Genomic DNA, 5,552 nt, shown 5'->3' with positions numbered 1-5,552 from the left:
CTGGGGCCAAAGGCCTCTGCTTTTATTATGATTATTTCTATAATATCATTTACTATTAGTGTGATTTATTATTATTTAATAATCTCAGATGGAGGAATTGAAGGAAGGAAATTATCTGAAAAACAAGATGTGTCCATGAATGTCAATACTAAACGGGAAAAGGAAGGACAGGTACAGTGGAAGCAAAGAGGAAAGAAGAGAGGAAGAGAGGCTGGCACGAGCAGGGCTTCCGGCCAAGGCAGGTGCGCAGCGGGGCACACAGGAGGGAGGAGCCCACAGAATCCTCTTTGCACATCTATGGAGGAAATCCAGTGACAGTTGCTCACTTCTTATGGAAAGTCTCTAAAAATTATAAATAGATACATTGGCATTAGAGAAATTCAGGAAAATACAGAAATGGTAAAAAGGAGAAACGTTTTCCTATAATCTCAGTACTCAGACAATTGCTGTTACGTTTTGATTGCATTTTTTCTGGTCTTTTTTCTGTATAGCGTTTTTATTCTGTTTCAAAAATGCCATGGCAATGCTGTAATTAGAGAGTTTAGCACCTCGCTTTTCAGAAAGAAAGCGAACCAATAAGGAGATACTTTCCCCTACATCTATTTCATTTTTAAGCAGCAAGGGTTTATTTTAGAAGCTTAACAGCTTACAAGGTCTTTCATGGGACGGGAGCACAGCTGTCAGCCTGGGCTTCCTGGACACACCTGCTTGAGACCTGGTAGCAGCCGCAGAAGCACAGGTATCTGCTCGGCAGGTCAGGGCACCTGTGGGACCCACACCATCATGGGCATTGGAGAACATAGTTCTTTCCCTTTCGGTCCTAGTACAGGAAGAAAAGAGTGTTATGGAGAGAGCCTGCCTGTTGGTCACAGGTGCTTCACGGTATTGTAGATTCTTCAGAGTGAAATTTTAGGGCCAGTGAATATTCCGGTATATGACATACCATATTTAATATAACTTTTCTCTACTGTTAGATTTTTTTTTTTGAGATGGAGTCTTGTTCTGTTGCCCAGAGTGCAATGGTGTGATCTCGGCTCACTGCAACTTCTGCCCCCCAGGTTCAAATGATTCTCCTGCCTCTGCCTTCTGATTAGATGGGACTACAGGCAAGTGCCAACACTGCCTGGCTAATTTTTGTATTTTTAGTAAAGACAGGGTTTCACCATGTTGGCCAGGATGGTCTCGAACTCCTGACCTCAAGTGATCCACCCACGTCAGCCTCCCAAAATGTTGGGATTGCGGGTGTGAGTCATCAAGCCCAGTCTGTTAGATCTTTAGATATTGCCATCTTAAAAAACATTACAAAGGGTGCTGAAGTGCCTGTTTGGGTCTGCCCCTTTTTATTTCTTATGTTTTAAAAATTACACAAACAACATATATTTAATGAAGAAAACCTGGGTAGCATAAGTAGTCATAAAGAAGGAAATTAAGAATGTCCCCCCGCTGGAAACAGAAGTGTCCATCATTGTCTTGTAGCTAAAGTGGGGAACCCTGACTTAGGGATGGTCAGTGTTGTGTGTATCCCTCACTACTTTATGTGTGTGTGTGTGTGTGTGTAGTGTGTATGTGTGTGCGTGCCTGTGCACGTGTGTGTGTGAATGTGTGCACGTGTGTGTAGTGTGTATGTGTGTGCGTGTGAATGTGTGCATGTGTGTGTGTGCATGTGCACATGTGTGCGTGTGAATGTGTGCACGTGTGTGTAGTGTGTATGTATGTGCATGTGTGTAGTGTGTATGTATGTGCATATATGTGCACGTGTGTGTGCATGTGAATGTGTGCATGTGTGTGTAGTGTGTGTGCGCGTGTGCATGTGTGTGCACGTGTGTGTGCGTGTGGTGCGTGTGTGCATGTGTGTGCGTGTGAATGTGTGCATGTGTGTGTAGTGTGTATGTATGTGCATGTGCGTGTGTGTGCGTGTGTTGCGTGCGTGCATGCGTGCATGTGTGTGCACGTGTGTGTGCGTGTGAATGTGTGCACGTGTGTATGTGTGTGCGTGCGCATGTGTGTGCACGCGTGGGTGCATGTGAGTGTCCGTGTGCACGCACATTTTTCCCCTTACAGACATGGACTACTAAACATATAATTTTGTATATTGCTTTTTTTCACTCAATATTCTGTGATCTAATGTTTCAGGTCGATGACAGGGATCCTAGCACCATTTTTAACAACTGCACAGCTTTCCATCATATAGACAAACTGTGATGTAACTCTTTATTGTTATTCTTTGTAATTCAGAGAAAACTGAAGAAATTAGGTGAAGAGTGGCCACGTGAAAGGCAGGCAGGATCCAAATCAGTTCAGCTCTTCTTTTCGTCTTCCCCTCGGTTACTTTGACGGAAGAAAGGGTGTAAGTTAGAATTTCAGAGACAGAACTTTTACTCAAGTTCGGTAACGATCGTTGAGCTTAATCAAACGGTTTTGTGAGGCTTTCCCTCCTCTCTAGAGAAGAAGGTATTCTGTATTCCGCAGCCACACAGCGCGAATCATACAGTCAGATTACAGACAGCGGCACTCGCAGCTGAGATCAATGTGAAGCCTTGATCAGCTTTTTTATTGAGCTGGGAACCCTGCACTGTTTCCGAGGGTGGGTCCAGGAGCGATAACGCACATAACCTCGACCCAGCCCTAACCCAAAATTAATCACCTGCAATTGATGAAAGCGCTATCTCCTCGAGTGCCAAATCCGGCCTGCTGCCGCCTCCTTCCAGCCGGCTGCTTCTGCTGCGGCTCATCATCCTGTAATGGCCACCTGTGTCAACATGGGCGCGAGGCACGAGGAGAAAGCAAATGTCAGCGTATTGATTGGAACAGCCTCCGGGTGGCCACGCCCACTGAGGGTGGGTGTTACAGTGAGCACCCATCCTGGGGGCAGGCCCCTTGTCTGGTTCACAGAATGATCCAAGCTGGCTTAGGACATCTCGGTAACAACAGCCCTTGTTATTGTTACTTCTGTTGCCAGCAGCAATCATAGGAACTCCAGCTGCGTCAACATGACACAGGCGTTTGCGTACAATACTTCCAAGCTTTGCAACACCTCTTAAGGTAGTTATGAATCACACCCATATTACAGATGGTGAAACCGAGGCTTAGCGCTAACTCATTTGGCTTTAGTCTGGTAAGTGAGGAAGATGGGATTGGAATCTCCTCAAAACCGCACAGCGCTCCCTTTCAAGCCCTGGCACTATGCTGGTGCTGATTTTCTACTCCATTCATTAGCTGGAAAATTGGATCTCCCTCGCTCTTTAATTAAAATGCTGCACTTGAGAGGTACTAGGCAGTTAGTGCAGGAAAATGGTCATCGTGTTGGTGCCCGGTCCACAGTCTGGGAAATTGAGGGAATTTTCTCAACTGCACGAAATAAATGGAGAAGACAGGGTGGGAATCTGCAGCATTTGTGAGCTTCTGGCATAGTAAAAACTGCCTTGGACGGACTGGGCAACGTCGCCACGCCTGTAATCGCAGGACTTTGGGAGGCTGAAGTGGGCAAATCACCTGGAGCCAGGAGTTTGAGGCCAGCCTGACCAACATGGGTTAACCACATCTCTCTTAAAAATACAAAAAATTAGTCAGGTATGGTGGTGGACGCCTGTAGTCCCATCTGCCTGGGAGGCTGAAGCATGAAGACCGCTTGAACTCAGGAGGTGGAGGTTGCAGTGAGCCGAGATCACACCGCTGTACTCCAGCCTGAGCGACAGAGCAAGATTCTGTTTCTAAAAAAAAAAAAATCCCCTGGGCTGGCTGTTAAAATGCTGATTCCTGGGCCACGTGCCAGACCTACTGAATCCATATTTCCAGAGATGTGGTCCAGGGAATCTGTGTTTTCAAAGCTTCTCCAGTTATCTCTAATCTTTGGGAAACTTGAGAAATACCAGCCGGTACAATGAGTACAGTGTTGGGAAATGTCGGAAGTCGTAGGGATCGCTCCTGGCTTGGCCACTTACCATTGAGCCAGTTGATTCCTTGAGCCTCGTTCTTCCCACCTGCAACTGCAGCGAGCAACCCTGGCTGTGCTGTGGTGGTGTTGAGGGGCGGCAGTGAGGCCGTGGGGGTCTTCTGATTTCTGGGATCCTTTCCCTGCTTCCCAGCACCATGACTTTATGAGTGAAAATACTGCTGCAGGTCTGCCACCAGGAGGGCCTGGGGTAGTGTGTGCGTGTGTGTGTGTGTGTGTGCGTGTGTGTGTGTGTGTGTGTGTGTGTGTATCCTGCAGTGTAGCCTGTCCAAGTCCCTTGCTAGAGTAAGAAGATTGTATCTCTCTCATCCTCAGGAACTGCTTTTCACGATTGTCCCTAAGTGGTGGCTGGTTTTGCTTTGAATTTTAAACCCTGTGTACTTCTGAGCTAGAGGCGAGCCAGGCAGCCTCTGCTCCCCATTGCTGCTCCCTCCTTCCTCCCTAAAGGTCTCTAGCTCCTTTGAAGCAAGTGTTCCTCCTGCATTCTCCTGTTCCTGCCCCTCATTCACTGAAGATTTTGGCTCTGGAATCACTGTTTCTCCACCATGACTGCAGCCATCCTTCTTGGTGGCTTCAGTGTGTATTCAGGCAGGTCACCAGCACCCTGGCATCTTGGTTCCCTGAGGTTCAGGCAAGTCACCAGCACCCTGGCATCTCGGTTCCCTGAGGCCACCACCTACAAAGATCTTGTCTTCCACCTCACTTCACCCTCTCAGCCTTGCCTTTGCTAGTAACTCCACCACCTTAAAAATCTCAATTCTAGGCCAGGCACAGTGGCTCACGCTTGTAATCCCAGGACTTTGGGAGGCCAAGATGGGCAGACACTTGAGGTCAGGAGTTCGAGACAAGCCTGCCCAACATGGGCATCCACACAAATCTAGACGATGTAACCCACTTCACACCTAGGCTTTAGTGTTTTCCCCTTTCACTGTGGGACGTGGCATTTGCCAAGTATCTCGACATGCACAGAGAATGGGATAAAACTCAGAATGGCCCCTGGACACCCAAAGAGCTGCTTGGGGACAGCTGATTTTCAAGCTAGCTGGAATTGGCTTCTCTCATTTGCCAGCCAAGGAAACATATTATAATGGAGATTTTTAAAACCCAGAAAGTGTTCTACTCTGTGGGCAGACAGCGAGGGTTAAAGGGCATCACACAGTCAAGGCTGCTAGCCCAGTTCCTGGACAGATGAAGCTCAGCACACACCCTCTTGCCTCTTCCCCGCTTCTCCTGGACTCATGCTCAGGAGACTCCCTTGTCACCAAGAGGCCAGACTGCTCCAGAGTCCCGTCCTCTGCCTCAGGACCCTGCAGCCCTCCGCCCCATCTCATTTTCATGACTAATGCAATTTTAGAGCATGATGTGTAGTAAGCGCAGCTAAAAATTCTGGGAGATTTATTATATTCCCTTGTTCTATAGATCAGGCACAGTCTTTAATAAATCCTTGCTTTTGCCGAATTTCATATGCCATTGTCTAGGCAACAGAACCGTCTTCAATTACATTTTAAAACTAATATAGGAAGAAACTTTCCCCTTTCCTCACCAACATTATTAGACAAGGCCATAGGCCTGATCGAGAAGAAAACTTGCTGGTGCCTCA

This window comes from Callithrix jacchus, chromosome 17, assembly GCF_049354715.1.
Source record: "Callithrix jacchus isolate 240 chromosome 17, calJac240_pri, whole genome shotgun sequence".
In the NCBI taxonomy this organism is placed as follows: domain Eukaryota; kingdom Metazoa; phylum Chordata; class Mammalia; order Primates; family Cebidae; genus Callithrix; species Callithrix jacchus.
The sequence above is the reverse complement of the archived record's forward strand: the minus strand, read 5'-3'. Positions refer to the sequence as shown.